The 16,627-nt window shown below is 39.3% G+C and overlaps 1 protein-coding gene across 8 annotated transcripts in view; it reads right to left on the reverse strand.

The window, feature by feature from the left end:
- ATXN1 (ataxin 1) overlaps nucleotides 1-16,627 on the reverse strand; it is a 530,883-nt gene that overhangs the window by 350,015 nt on the left and 164,241 nt on the right. The window contains exon 1 of one of the 8 annotated variants that reach the window (XM_069092452.1): nucleotides 4,174-4,422. The exons of the other annotated variants lie outside the window; for them this stretch is intronic. The gene's annotated coding sequence lies outside the window, so the exon portion shown is untranslated. Of the gene's footprint in view, nucleotides 1-4,173; nucleotides 4,423-16,627 lie in introns of those variants that run through there. 8 annotated transcript variants of the gene reach the window in all.

A 16,627-nucleotide genomic window follows, 5' to 3' on the forward strand; every position in this document is an offset into this window, starting at 1 on the left:
CCTTACAATACTTCTCAGTATCTTAGTAACAATTAATCTGCCAGTAGAGAGCATCAGTCATTTAAATTATTACAGAACCCATTGCATGACTCATATTTTATTATAATATTTACTTCCAAAGGCTCAATTTCTTACATATCTTACAAACTGAGCCTCAGTTTCCTCCACTGTAAAATGGGAATAACACTTACTTATAAAGGTACTTGCAAGGATATTTGCAAAATGTTTAGCACAATGCCCGGCACACAGTAGGAGCTTAATAAATGTGTCTTTCCTTCCTACCAGTAGATTTCAAAGCCTTACCTGGCAAAGTCCTAAACTGGCTGCCACTTTTCTAAGCCATGTCTCTACCATCCCTCTTTCATATCTATCTAGGCTAACAATAGTATCCCCTAACTTTGACTACTCAAGGATTTTCTGTCAGCATATCTTCATCATCATCCCCCCACCGTATTTCAATCCCTTTGTGATTGCAAAGCCTTAGAGAAGTTAAGAGTTCTCTTCTTATTTTATGACAAGACTTACTCATAAGGAGTTTGGCCAAGGGCAAACTCTGGGCTACTCTTTCATTTTTTCACAGATGAATCATTGTAAGAGGCAAGAGATCCATTTTCTTCTCTTAAGCTGTTACTGTTTTTTTTTATTTTATATGACACAGAAAAACCTTTAAACCTGGCACAGAATGATAAATATAAATAAAGAAAGGCATTTTCTATGTCCTAGAGTATGAATATAGATACTCACCATTATTCTCAAGATCAGCCACATGGTAAATATGAGGGAGCTCTTTTTTTAAACCTATTTTTGATTTTGAATGGATAAAACACTAGAAGATGAGAGAAAGTCTAGAATGAGAGCAAAACATTGAGGCATCTAAAAAAGTGCACCTAGTATTTATGATGTCCATTAATTCCTGCCTAAACTGGGGACAATAATGCCAAAAACTGATCCCAGGCCATGAGGTATGGTGGGAAAAGTTATGGTCTGACACTTAGGAGACCTGGGTTCCAGTTTTAGCTCTGTTAATTACTATATTAATTTTGTGATGTTAGATGAATCACTTAGCCTCAGCACATTTCAGTTTTCTGATGTAGAAAATTATGGGGGAGGGGACCATGCTGGAATTCGCACATCTCACTAGAATAAACTCTAAGCTCTTCTAACTCCAATTTTCATCTTCCTAGATTGATAGTCATAGTGACCCCTAATTCCAAGTACATGGTGCTTTATCAACTTTGGGGCATGACACTTTTTGCACTTAGCATTTACGAATAGCCAAGACCTGGAGAAAGAAATGGCAAACCACTTCAGCATCTTTGCCAAGAAAAATCCCAAATGGGGTCACAGAGAGTCAGATATAACTGAAGAACAACAACAAGAGTGTTTAGACGTGGCAGCTAGATGACTCAGTGGATAGAGCACTGGGCCTGGAGTCCGGAAGACCTGAGTTCAAATCCAGCCACAGACACTTACTAGCTGTGTGACCCTGGGCAAGTCACTTAACCTCTATTTGCCTTAATCCACCGTAGAAGGAAATGACAAACCACTCTAGCATATTTGCCAAGAAAACTCCATATGGAGTCATTGAACACAACTGAATAACTGAACAAAGAGTGTCTAAAATTATAGGACAAAATAACACATAGCCAATTTGTGACTGGAGATGAGTTTGGGAGGAAAAGAGAAAAGGTAGAGGGAAGGAGATAGAGGGAGAGAAAGGCAGAAAAAGAGAGAGTGAGAGCAAGACAGAGAGGAGAGAGAAACAGAGAAACATGGATAATTCCAAACAATGACTATCTTACAGAAAGTTTTGTTTGGCTTCTTCACACATGTGACTTTTATTTTATAGTAATTATAGCCTTCATATTTTCTTTTGCTCTGTCACTTCATTACAATTATATTTGAGGGGAATGCAGAAGAGTTCTACTTCCCATCATCCCACTTGAGAGCAGGAGTCAGAGCACCAGGTTGAAGGACATTCTCCCCTAGAAAACTCTCTGTTCTGGGCTGGTCCATGTTTTCTAGGTGCCTCTATGTGGATCTGCCCCCTGTAGGCCTGATTTACTAGAACTGAGTGTCAGAGCTAGCAAAAATGGAAAGGAACAAAGAGAAAAAGGAGGAAATACACACGAGAGTACAGAATTCTACTCTTGACAGCCTAGATAGTCAGGTTACAGCTACGAGGAGGACCATACCTGAGCAGGGCAGAGCAGAGCACACTTTTGAAAAAATCTCGGTAAAGAAATAGTCCCACCCACTCTATCAGCAAAGCTCTAGCCAATCCATAGAGTTTATTTGTGAAAGATATCCATATCTTCACCAAATGGTTTTGATCTTGACCAAATTTTTCACCAGATGGAAAGAGCCAAAGGAAACGACTATTCCCTTGTTGACCAACTTTTCCTTCCCCAAGCCACATTCTCAATGGCAGCACTTGAAGCCATTTATTTGAAAACAGATTAAGATTACCTTCAATGTAAAGCATTTGGTATTTTACAATCTGATAGCATCCAAATCAGAATTAAAATTTGCTGATGGCCAAGTGGGCATAAAACTCAGAATTTGGGTTTAATAAGGGCCAAAAGAGTATAAAACTCCAGTGTAAAATAAAATATGGTCAGTTTGTGATTATTAAAATAAAAAAGGAGGGGGGAAGAATAAAAATGGACAGTCCTAAACCAAGAGCATCTTAGAGAAAGTTTTTATTTGGCTTCTGCACATATGTGATTTCTATCAGTAGTTCTACCTTTCAGATTATGGTTTGCTTAGGCACTTTCTTCATTGCAATTAGCCAAGGGGAGCACAAAAAAGAAATGCTTCTCCCTATGGGTGAGGTGGGAGGGAGAACAGTCACAGGTTGACAGCAAAGAGGAAAATAGCCAGATAACCTGCAAAGTGGGATAACCCGCCTTTGGGAAAAATTCACAAAATAAATAGAGGAAAGAAAAAAAATGGAACTAAAAGGAATCTTGGAAGTCATCATATCCAATTCCCTCTCCCCCCCCCTTTTAATGTACGTGCTGCCAAAGCAAGTACCAGCTCTTTTATTTCACAGATATAAGGAAGGAGTTCCCCTCCTCACCTCAGTTGACAAAGTCCCAGAATGTCATCATTTTAAGGGAGAGAGTGTAAAGCAATAATCTCATGGGTGATAATTGGCAAAGCCAGAATCTCACTCCAAATACAGCGGTTCTTCCCATTACGCTAGGACTTTTTTTAATGCCTATTTTTTGGGTGCTTAATAATTTGGTTATCTGAGGATTCAGGCTAATATCCCAGGTTCTGTAAGTCTCTTACTAGGTTTTCACACTGTTTTAATTAAGCGTGGTTCCAATATGGCTCTCTCAATTTAATCACATCACTGGTACTTTCCCTTTTCAGTCTGGTAAACCCATTGGAATCGAGCCAGACAATAACTATGGGAGGGAACATTCCCCTCTCAAAAGAGGAAGCTCTCAGGCTTCAATTTGTTTACTGTAAGGTACATAAACAAAGCGTCTGCATTTTGTTTTTAAAGTACTTGGTGCTGTCGCCTAAAATTATGAAGGGGGAGGGGAGGAATTATGTCTGGAACCATTCAGGTGAAACTCAGACTATGAGACAGCTTTCAAAATAGATAACTTTTCTAACATCAGCATGTTCTGAAAGATCCCTTTGTGCTGTTATGTAGAGGACCCATTAAAACATTGTAATTTTTCACCAATGTGAAAAAGAAGTCTTTGATTTAAAATGACTTTGTATTCTAGTGCTATTTTAAAGGTGAGTCTGGCTTTTTATTCATCGACTAGATTATCTTTTCAGGAGAATTATCATACTTCACTGTAAGTACTTAATGAGGCACTAATTAGTACTCCTTTTTTTTTTTTCATTTATAACTCCTCTGGGAAATGAGGTCAGAACCTGTTTTAGTGCACGAAGCAAACCTTTCTGAGGTTGTATCAAATACTACATGAGCACTTGTCGAATTCTTTTCTTCCAAAGGGGTGCCCTTACCAAACTCAAAACAGATATAAAAAAGGAATCTTCATTAAGGACTATTCTCCTTGCCTCTATTCTCCCCGACAGCACAAGGCGCTCCTCTGTGTTTAAATTAATAAGCTTCCAAGGAGCTGTTCAGACAAGCTGGGCCAGCTGCCCCCAAATGAATCGAAGCAACCCCTTTCATTTACTTACTGCAACAGTGACCACCTTTCTGTTCCCTGATTGGCTTTCTGGGTGGCCAACATGCAAACATCCAGGGCAGCTGTGCAGGAAGGAATGGTTGTCCCTCGTTCGCCAGGAAGTCTGTCCCCTGACTTATTTGCATCCAGTGCAATGGGCAAGCTGGGAGATGAGCCCCACCTTTCTGGGGCCCAGAGTGTGCACTAAGCTCAGTGGCAGTCAGCCAAAGGACTGAGGAAGGGTGAGCAAATTAGAGGTTATAAACACCTCTGGTGGAAAGAAAATTCCTTCGGGCTTTGTCAGGGAACTTCATCAGTAGGAAGGAGGAAAGCTGAACCTGAACTTCGTCAGAGCCGGATGTCTCCAAGGTGTTCAACCTACATGTTCACCCACACTCCACAGCCCTGCTGGGTGTTACCATTGCACTTAAGACTCTGCAATTAGGAGAGCCAGTGGCTGTCCAGGGGAAACGATGTGCCTTTGCAACATAATCTCTTGCAAGCTCTGACCTACCTGGCTGGCCCACAGAGAAGCAGAAGCAGAAAGTTATTCTGGAGTTCACAGGGGGACATCTCGATAGGCATACACACACAGGGGGTGGGTATTTTATTTCAATGAAGGATTACTACAATCCCCAATCTAGAACTGAATAACCATTCCGGGGGAGGGGGAAGGCTATAGATAAAGTAGCAGTCTTACACACTGGCATGCAGTAGCACAAGTAACATGAACAGGATGGTTATGCGAGGAAACTCTGAGAGGACAATCTCACCATCCACGGGAAAGAAAAGCAGCTGCGCATACTGCTATAAAGGTGGTGTAAGATTGCCATGTTCCTCAATTTACATGAGGAATATGCAACTAGGGAGAATACTGAAATCCAAAACCAGACCCTGATCAGATACTTCGTTTGGGCAAAGCAAGGGACCACTGATATAGGCCTGGGGTGATTGGGAAATCTGACCTTTTCAAAAGGAAGCAGCTTGTATAATGTAAACAGACTGAGGACCTGGAATCAAATCCTATGTCTTATGTTTATGACCTTGACCTGGGGCATATAACTTCCATGGCCCTCAGTTTCCTCATCTGAAAAACAAGGGGATTAAACTAAATGGCCTCTAGTTCTAGCTTCATGACCACACTTGAAACTATACAATTAGAAATTCATTGATTTGATATAAAAGTTCTCAGAATTCCAAAGTTAAAAGGCTCCAGCCTATGTCTAGACAAGAACTGGTGTAACTATTCATCAGGTGTTCGCCTACCTGTATTGGAAGACTTCAGTTGAAGAGGGACCCACAACCACAACAACCCATTCTATTTTGGGATATTTATATTTTTTAGGGGACTTTTTTTCCCTTTATATCAAGCCTTATTTACCTCTTTACAATTTCTACCCAGTATTCCTAGTTCTGGCCACTGGGACTAAAGAGAATGAAATTAATCCATCTCCTCCACCACAAGCATTCAAACACTTAAAAGTTGTTATCACACAACACCCTGACATCTCTTCTTCTTCTTCTTTTTTTGCCTTTTGGAGGGTGGAAGGCAGGTGAATTGCAGTTAAGTGACTTGTTCAAGGTCACACAGCTAGTAAATGTTAAGTGTCTGAGGCTGGATTTGAACTCAGGTCTTCCTGACTCCAGAGATGATGCTCTATTCACTGTACCACCTAGCTGCCCCAATCTCCTCTTCTTTGAGATAAAGGCTATGTGGGCTTCATTCCATATTTTACGACTTCATCTCAAGGCTCTTCACCAATCTTGTTGCTTTCTGGATGCATCAGGGTCCTTCCTAAAATGTGGTGCCCAGAACTGAAAGCCACACTCCAGGTATAATATGACCAGGGAGGATATGATGGACCTATCACCTTCCTGATTGGACATGATTCGTCTCACAATGCATTCTAAGGCTTCATTAGCTTTCCTTGGTGTAATATTATACTGCTTATTTGTAACTGAGTCTTCAGTCCATTACAACCCCCAGATCTTTTCCAGATAAACTACTATCTAGCTAAACCCCCATGTTATAAGTTGATTTCCAAGTGTAAGAATTTTCATCTATCCCTATTGAATCTCAACAGAACTGATCCAATGTTCTAGCTTATCAAAATAATGAGTTCATCATCCAGTGTATCAGGCAAGCCCTCCAACTTGGTATTATCTGCTTATTTGATGAGCATAATGTCTATATTCTTATGGAAGTCAGTGACAAAAATGGTTCAGGAATACATCTCTGGGGCACTTCACTGAAGATTTTTTTCCCTGTGGATATCAAACCAGTACTTTGGGTACGTTCATCTAAGCAGTTCTAAATCTACCTAATTGTACTCTCACCTAGTTCATACCTCCTCAACCTGTCCATAAGAATAGCCTTTGCCACAACTATACCTAAAACATTCCTTTGATTTACCATTCTAGTAAGCCAATCATAAAAGGAAATGAAGTTAGTCTTCCGTGAACTCTTCAAAACAACATTGTGCTATCTCTTTGTGACCACTGCTTCCTTTTCTAGAAATTCACTAGACATCCCTTTAAATAACACATTCTAGAATTTTGCCAGGAATAGAAATAAAGCTCACTGACCTTTAGGATTCAGGATTCATTCTTTTCCCTTAATTTTTTAATATTATAAAGGGATATTTGCCCTTTTCTAATCCTCTTTCATCCCTCCGGTTCTCAGTCTTTCAAAGAGCAGTAGCTCAGAAATCACAATTGCCAGTTCTTTCTGTGTCAAACTATGTGATTTCATGAGTCAAGAGACTTAAACTAATCAAGGTCAACTAAACTTTCTCTTATTATCTCCTTAGTGATCTTGGAAATGGCTCAAGTCCCTGTTAGCCAGTTTGACTTTGTCCTTTCCAGTCCAAAGATCATTCTTTTAGCAGAGAGAAAAAAAGTTCAGTGGCTCTATTCTCCATTGTTGGTTATCATTGTCCCATTCACCCTAAAAAGTGGTTCCTCCATCCTTTGATCATTCTCTCTCCCCTAACATAACTCAAAAGCACCTGTTAGCTATAGCTGTAGTTCTCCTCACTAGCCTCAGCTTATTCTCACCTTTAGCACTCCCGATACTCTTTTTGATAACACTGTGTCATGCTTTAATATTCATCCTTCATTATCTGCCTTTGCTTCCATCTTTCATACATTTGAAAATTTAAGTAGGTTGGTGAATTCTCTGTTCATTTATAGCGGTGTCTTTAATCTCTTTAGACTCTTTTCCCTTATTAAAAAATTCTCCAAGTAACTTCGGATTTTCATTCTTGAGAACTTCCCATTCTTCTTGGACTAAAACCTTATAGAATTTTCGTTTATGAGATCCTGCCTATTCTCTCTGAATGAAATCTTTTCTCCCCAAATGCAGCACACATGACGGACTATTACTAAATTTCCTCTTCCTTCTCTATAGCAAATCCCACTTCAACAATCAGTTTCTCTCTGTTACTGGTGAAAATCAGATCCATAACAGCATATTCCTTTGTTGGTTCCTCTGTTGTTGGTTTTTTTAACTATTTGCTCAATCAATCAACCAATCAACAAACATTTATTAAGCTTCTACAGTGTTCTCTGAATTGTGCTAAGTGTTAGAGATACAAAAACAAAGAATAAAATAATCCCTACTACCAAGGAGTTTACATTCTAATGGGAGGAATGGAGGATTAAATTAACATTAAGGCAAATCAAGAAATTATGAGCAAGCTCTGCTTTTGGCAAAGAGTAAGTCAGAGGCAAAAAACACAGACAGAGAGACCTCCTGAAGATGAGCTCCTGCTTCTCTCTCCTTGTAAAGCAAAAAAAAAAAAAAAAGCCCTAACAGAGGTAATATATAGTAAGGTCTCTCAGTGTATCTAAGATGTAGAAGTTTAGAAGTTTATAAAGTCCTTACCTGAGATTAAGTTTTGATGACAGAAGATGGAAGGAGCTTGAAGGTCCTAGGTGGGATGGGGGAGGAATAAAGGAGAGCCTTAGAGTTAGAAGAAGTCTACTTCACAGTTTTGCTTAGGGCTGCTCTTGCTTCACATGCAAATTCAGAGGCTGGGAAAGTCATTTAGATGACATTTAGCTGTAGTTTTGACCAGCTTAACGATAAGGTCAACTGTTCAATTAAGAATTTAGAAAACCTTCCTACACTACATGCAAAAAACAAAAGGTAGCATCCCACACCCTTTTAGGTCCTTTCCTGATGATCTGTCCCACTGTAACTCACCAGCTGTGTTCCCTTCCCTTACACCTGCAGAAATGGGGGATGAGAAGTTATGCTTTCTTCAACATACAACTATGAAAATTTTGTTTTTCAACTAACAGGGGCCTTTATAAATTCTGATGACCTGTGGGCAGAACAGAAGGGCCCTATAAATAACTTAACCAGGGCTAGCAATAAGTGAAATAGTGGAAGTATGATTTGTCTTTGGAGCTCACTTTAATTCAGAGCCTACCTTTCTGCTTTCCTTTCCCACCTTCATCCTCAGGCTAACCCCCTGACACTGGGGGCTTGTTGAGGGCACATAAAAAGTCAGACAAGAAACTCATCAGACAGCATCAACTCTGTGCCTTCTAAGGTATCAACTCAGTAATTTGATTACTTAGTATAATGATGATGGTGGTGGTGGTGGTGGTGGTGGTAGTGGTGGTAGCATTTATATGACACTTCAAGGTTTTCAAAGACTTTACACATGTTATTGCATTTGGTTCTCATACCACCTATCTTGGGTCCTGGATCTGAATTTCAGCTTGACTATTTATTATCTATATAGCTTAATCAAATGATTTCTATTCTCAGGGTCTCCATTTTTTCTCATCTATATAATGGCAAGATTGCATTAAATTAAATAAAACAGCTACATTTTCTTCCACCTCTTAAATTTGTCATCTTTTAATAGACTGCAGATTACATATACTGAAAATAACAACCTATATTTGTAAAGTGGTTTAAAGCTTCCAAAGCACTTTCTTTACAACAAACCTATGAGACAGGTATTGTAATTTTATTGTTCCCATTTCATTTATGAGTAAACCAAGAATCAGAGTTTAGATGACTTGATCAATGTTATAAAACTAGTAATACTCAGTGCCAGGATTTGAACCTATGCCTTCCACTATATAGTGTCTTCTAACTGAATACAGCAAATGAAATAGCATCATTCACCCCAAGTCAGTCACAACCAGGTACGAATATTGATGTAAGACACTTCAATTCCTAACTAAGTGGCTCAGACCATACTGGTAACATCTTTGAACAACATTCTCTCTTTATTCATCCCCTGCTAAAGAGGACAATTTGGAATGACTGTTATCTAGGCCAGGTGAAATAAGAGCAAAGAAAAGAAAACAAGGTGTGTCTGTTCCAGAAATTACAACGGAAGTCCAGGAAAACTTATTTCCATTGTCATAAAAGTCCCTGATAAGCTCAAGGTTGTATTGCTATTAAAACTCATGTTGATGTCACTTGTACAAAATACATTTGCACCTTAATTATCAGATGGCTTTTTCTTTAGTAGAATTCTCTTGAAAAAGAGATATAGATTGACAGACAAGACAGTCAGAGATAGAAATTCAGAGAGATAAACAGAGAAAGAGACAGAGAGACAGATGGAGAAACAGAGAGAGAAAGAGACCACAGAGAGGTTTAGAAACTATTTTAGTAGTATAAGAACTAAATAACAAGTAGCTGTCACAAGCACTGATGTCACATGTGCTTTTACATTTGGCAATAGATTGACCTCTATCATCAGAAAGGCCCACTATTGAAACCGAATTTTTTTTCATTAACTCAGGAGAAAGACATTTCATAAGTAAAAAATTCTACTTCTAGCTTCAATAGGCTTCTGTAGTCAGATGGGAACACAGTTCCCATTTAGAGTATTCAATTCATCACAACAGACATTTACACAGTACCTACTCTGGGCAAGGTACTGTAGGAGGTCAAAGAGAAACAAAGATAAAAATAGAAAAACAGCTCCTGCCTCCAAAAATCTTATTTCTTAAAGGATGATGTGGCATGCCAGTCAATAAGCATTCATTAAACATTTACTACGTGCCAAAGGAATACAAAGACAATATATGGTCCTTCTCTCTATGAGCTCAGAGTCTAATGGAAAGAGAAATAGGGGGAAGGGACAATGTGCAAATAACTTATATGTCCACAAGATACATATAGGATAAATGGGAAACAATAAACAGAAGGAAGTCACCAGAATTAAAGGGAATCAGAAAAGGTTTCCCTAATGAAGGTGGGATTTTAGCTGGGACTTGAAGGATGATGTAGAAGTCAGGAGACCATCTAGCATATGCACAGATGTGTAAATATAAGATAATATGATGACGAAGAGGGAAACAATAACTTGTTGTATCAAGCTAAGATTACTGTAGGAAGCAGTACCCTGAGCTTTCAATGAAGATAAGAATTCTAAGGTAGACATGAGGAGGCAACACCTTAGAGGTAGGTGGGTTCAGATGATGAAAAGTCAAGAAGACAGGGTTGAGGGGCTGAGTTTGGGGAAAATTCCTATGGGGAAAAGGTGTTATGACTTCAAATACCCTACCTGCAAAAGGACTTTTAGAATGTAAACAATTCCTAAATTGGAGACAGACATATAAATATATTGTAGGAATGTAGAATAATAGATTTAGTACTGAAAAAGCCCTTAGAAGTTATCAAGTCCAATATCCTCATTTAACAAATGGAAAAATTGAGACATGAGGAGTTAAGTGATTTGTCCTAGATCACACAGCCTGAAAAGTGTTAGAGGTCAGATTTGAACTCAGGTCATACCCTTTCCCCCCACCCCAATCAAAATTATTAATTCCTGGTCTATAAATAGATACTTAATAAGAAAGAGTCCAGGGAGTGAATGATGAATTAACAAAGGAGATTAAGAAAGAACAATCAGATGGGCAGAAGGAAAACCAAAAAGGCAGCAGTATTATGGAAGCCAAGAAAAGAAAGCAGAAAAGGGTCAAGTATCAAAAGCCGCTGAAAGGTAATGGAGGATAAGGACTGCCTGACACAGTGATGTTCCACTGTCCATAGGAATTAGAAATGCCACACAAAAAGAGAAAAATCTAGAGCAATTGAGATTTCAAGTGTCTCTGGATCAGAGGGATATAATATAGCATAGTTAGAGTCCACTGAGATATTTCTCCTATGAATTCTACCACCCCCACCCACCCCAGTGCTTCTTATCCACACCCACAGAGTTCTCACCACAAAAAAGTTGAGGCAGAGAAATAGAGAGACAGAGATGTAGAGACAGAGCAGACAGAGATAAAGAGACACAGAAAAGGAGAGATACTCTGTTATGGATTTGTTTGTGATCTTGAGGACTAAGATGTCCTAGGAAATTATTACACATACACACACACACACACACACACACTGACTCACTCACTCTCTTTCTGAGTCACCCTGGTCAGCTGTCAGTAATTGAGGTCTGGTAGGTGAAAGGGTAGAGACTGAAGTCAAATGCTCTGCCATCCTTACATCTGCACCAAGCTGAGGGAGGGGCCCACAACCTACCTCTGCCCATGTGCACTTTGCTTCTATTTGGTTGCTTCTCACCACACTTCATTTAGATGGCAAAGAAAACTTTCATTTCCTCTCCCATTCTTGTTAGAAAACATGTAATGCTATTGTTCTTTGTTTCCTCAAAATCCATTGGCATCCTCTCTCTCCAAAGGGGAAGGCCTGAGGGAATACTGAAATGGATGTGGTGAAGAAATTTTCTGAAAGGATAAGTAACCAGAGCCCAGTCACCAAATGACTGTGGGAGGAGAGCAAAGGGTGAAATGGGTGTCACTTTTTAACCATAAACACTATTACTGCTGGCAAAGGCACCTGGGTTTTCATTAGGATGCTACTCTGTACCTATTTGGACTGCTGAGTATTATACTTTGGAGACCCATTATATAACCCTAAGTGCCTCCCTTTACATTAAGGCAATGTCTCTGATAAGTTTTAAATACAGTTTTTGTCATCTGGTATGTGTTTCTTACATGCATTAGAGGAGATCACTCTTTAAAGGGATCTTGGAATTCTTTTCTATTGCTAACAATCTGTTTTGTAAATTCAAATTTCCACATCTCAAGTTTTTCCTAAAGAAGGGTTGTTTGTAATGGAGGTGGAAAGGACAAAGTAGCCCCAAATTGTGAATACAAGTTAACAAAAAAGAACACATATCCTGGAGTTTGGCCAGATTAGTAGGAATAGAGGATAAACAGGAGCCTTGGGGACAGGGGGCAAATAGCCACAGGAAGGTATCCCCTATCCCAACAAACACACTCAGGGAAGACACTGTTCTACGACCATATGAATAAACTCTTACAAGATGTATAAACCTGGATCAATGAAGAACTGCCAGTATTTTCTCTTAGTTAAGCATGAGGGCCAGGCAAAGGTCCCTGCCAAAGGAAACTGGGTGACCTGCTGGAAGGCAGTATGTTATTAATTAGCATATGAGCCCACAAACAGCCCCCAAGAGAAGCTATTCTAGAGTGACACATTGCATCAAGTTGCTACTGGACAAAGTAAAGGGAAACCAAGCTCTTATTCGTGCTCTTCTTCCTCACACATTTGATACTTTATTGAACATCTCTGTGCCTTTGCATTGACCATCTGACCCACATGCCTGCAATGTCCTCCCTTGTCACCTCTGTCGCTCAGAATCCCAAGTTTTACTCAAAGTTTAGTTTATGTACCATCTTCATATGAAGCCTTTCCTGATTCCCCTGGCTGCTAGTGCCTCCCCCTACACTCTCCACCAAAATGAACGTGTAAGTTAGTAAAGTCAACAAGTACTCTGTTCCAGGTACTCTGTTTATATGTATGTATGTGTGTATATGAGTAATCACACACATATGTCTATATATAGATATGTATAGATGAATGTAAATTTATATAGATATATATATAAACACATACATACTTATATATGAACATGTCTCTGCCAACAGAATATCCTTAAAGGCAGAAACTGATTCCTTCCCTTTGTATCCTCAGTGACTAAAGCAGTACCTGGACATACTATTGGTGCTTAATAAATGCCTGCTGATTTGTAGATTGAAAAGGGAAGGAACAAATAAGAAGTTACAATGAAAAAAAGCACTAGAGAGATAGGAGACTTGAGTTCTAGTTTCAGCTTGCCCACTAATAAGCTTATTCTTTTACTTTTCTGGACCCTCACATATTACATAATCAAGAGGATTGACCTACATGATTTCTAAGGTACTTCCAATGTGATGACTCCATTAAAAAAGGAATTATTAACATTTCTGCAAATAAGCACCAAACTGCAGTTTCTAGTCCTAGAAGCTTTTGTATATCAAACCAAGCCTCTGTATTTCAAACAAACTAAAATTAAAAAAAATAATAAATTAATTAAAACATCCCAGGCATCCCCAGTGTTTACGAAACGTTCACTGGCCATACCATTTCCATAAATCTAGCTATGTATAAAGCAGCAAATGAATTCTGAAGCAAAGACCAAGCATGTACAGAGCACAAGGTCATTAGATACCATTAGAAGTGGCATAACGGCACATGCATTTAGGAGATAACATAACTCAGTGTATTATCTATAAATCATCCTCGCTCTTCTTGCTTGCCTGTCGCTTTCACAGTTCCAAAGCCACGATATTGTTCACTCCAACCTCAGTCTAAGAGCTAAGACAATAGTGTCAAACAAAGCTGGAGTGCTAAAGCATTGTAAATGTTTTAGTTGTCTCTGAAACATGGGAAAATTCCCACATCTGCAAGACAGTAATGGCCCCAGTGATGTGCATATTTGTTTGTAATGAGGGTACACTCAGCAATACATACAAAGGATGATTGAAAAGAAAAGGGAAAAAAACATGCAGCAGATAATTTCATATGAAAACCAATGAAGAGTGCCACCAAAAGAAAAGAGGAGAGAAAGAAAAGTGAAGGAAATAGGGAAGATGGAATGGAAACAAGTAATTACTGCAAAATAATAAGGTAGGATTTTATTGCTAAACCTGATGGCCTTTTTGTTCAGTCTTCTTTCTTCTTGACCTCTGTACATTTTTTTTTTTTAATTTAAAGCAATCGGGGTTAAGTAACTTGCTCAAGGTTACACGGCCAGTTATTATTTCTGGGTGTGGTGCTGAGTATCTGAGCCCAGATTTGATCCAGGTCATCCCGACACTGGAGCCAGTGCTCTTACTCACTGAGCCGCCTGGCCGCCCCGACCTCTGTACATTTTTAATGCAATTGACCAACTCCTTCTCCTGGATATGCTCTCCTCCTTGGGTTTTCCTAACACTGCTCTCTATTGACTCTCTTCATAGCATTCTGCTGGTTTATTCTCAGTCCCTTTTGCTGATTTCATTAGCTGTGTCTCAGCTCCTAGGTGTGGATCTATGCCTGGGTCCTCTTATTCAGATGGTAGAGTGGAGTGGTAGCTAGGTGGCACAGTAGAAAGAGCTCTAGGCTTAGAGTTAGGAAGACCTGAATTCAAATTCTCCCTTACTAACCCTCTGATGCTGAGCAAGTCTTACTCTCTTGTGTATCTCAGTCTCCTCCTCTGTAAAATGAGAGATGTAGACTTCTAAGGTCCCTCCTACTTCTAATTCAATGACTCTCTGACCTTTCTCTCTTGGTGATACCACCAGCTCCCATGGGGTTCAATGATCGTTGCTATTCAGATGACTACCAAATCTACTTCACCAGACCTCATTTCTCTGCTGAGCCCTAGTCTCTCATCTTCCAACTGTCTGCTATACTTCTTGACCTGGCTTTCCCATGAGCGTCTCCAACTCAACACATGTAAAATGGAACTCATTAGAACTAGATCTATTCTACAGTGTTTTGCAAAGATCAAAAGACAAAACATGTGAAGCACTTTGTAATCTTCAAGCATAAGATAAATGAGGGCTATTGTCACTTATTTCAGTTACTCTCTCCCTAAATCCAGCTCTTTTCCCAGTTTCCTGATTGATGTCCATCCTTCTCGTCATCCCAGTTTAAAATGGCCATATTCCTCAACTCTTCACTCTCCTTTGATACTCCTATTTAATCAGTTGCCAATTCTTATGGATCGATTCCTCTGCTACAACATCTCTCATACATCTCTACATTCAGGTTTATTTATTGCTCAAATTGGCCTATCTGTGGTGATGAGCAGAGAGAGGATAAACCCAGAGGCCAAGATGGCTCAGAAGAGCAGTTCAGCAACACCATTACAACATTGGAGGTCCGGGGGTGTGGTGTCTTCTGTATAATTTGTTCCTGTGCTGTTCTTGTCTAAATTGTGTGTTTGTGCTGTCCAGAGGCTACATACCATGTCAATCAGATGAAGGGCAGCTGAACAATGAGGATGCTATGTTTCTGATTCAGCTTCTGGCTGCCTGTCTGAGTCTACTAGCTGAACATATTTATCCTCTTTCAGTCAGGTGCCCTATGGTAGGAATTAGGACATGATGCTATTAGCAATCTGAGGAAGGAGAGATAGGTATCCCTTCTCCCTAGAGAATCAGGAAAGGTTTCATGGGAGATATGGTACCTGAGCATCTGTCACCTTTTCATGTTAAAATAAGAATTCTTTTTGTACTGTCAGATTCAAATATCCCTCAAACATCATACAACAAATACCATGTAGATACCCAAATTTGACTTCTCTTGATAATAGATCCTATTTTCAGCATCTTAAAATATTTTCTAATAAAAATTTTCTAGGTGGGGGCCAGGTAGCACAGCGAGTAAGAGCATCGGCTCCACTGTCGAGATGACTTGTGGATCGAATCCGGGCTCAGACACTTAGCACCCACCCAGAAACACCTGGCCGTGTAACCTTGAGCAAGTTACTTAACCCCGATTGCTTTAAAAAAAAATTTCTGGGTAACTATGTATCTATGCCTGCCCTCCTTTTGCTTTTTACTTGCCTACCAAAAATACTGGTCTTAAAAGTCAGGAGGACCTGGGTTCAAGTCTTACATGTGACACTTTCAAACTGTGTAACTTTTACCAAGACACAACTTCCTTGAGCCTCAGATTATCTGTAAAATGGGGAAAATAAAACCTATCCCACACAGTTGTTGAGAAGATCAAATAAAACAATGTACGTAAAATGCTTTGTAAACTTTAAAGTTTACAAACTAAATATGTTAGCAATTATTTCAGTTATTACTGTTATTTACCATACTTAGAATTTGAATAAGAAAATTCCATGGAACCCTAGATTTTAAAGTTATATAATTATGACCTGCATAAAAACAATGTTGTTATTCACAATAATTATTTGGGAAAGGATTATAAGAAGGGTTTTTTCCTTTGTCTTGGAAAAGGCGGGAGACATAGGGCAGGAATCTCCCCCCCCCCCCAGTTGTAGCAGTGAGAGCAGTAGGCACTAGGCAATGGTTAGCAAAACAGTAAGTATTGATGGAAAACTCAACCTAGGTTGAGAAACTGGGATAACAGCCATAGGCAAGGCAACAATTTTAGTACAAGTCAATGA

Source organism: Petaurus breviceps, unplaced genomic scaffold (assembly GCF_028583685.1).
Source record: "Petaurus breviceps papuanus isolate PSGF00001 unplaced genomic scaffold, PetGlider_PUasm1.0 190, whole genome shotgun sequence".
NCBI classification, from domain to species: domain Eukaryota; kingdom Metazoa; phylum Chordata; class Mammalia; order Diprotodontia; family Petauridae; genus Petaurus; species Petaurus breviceps.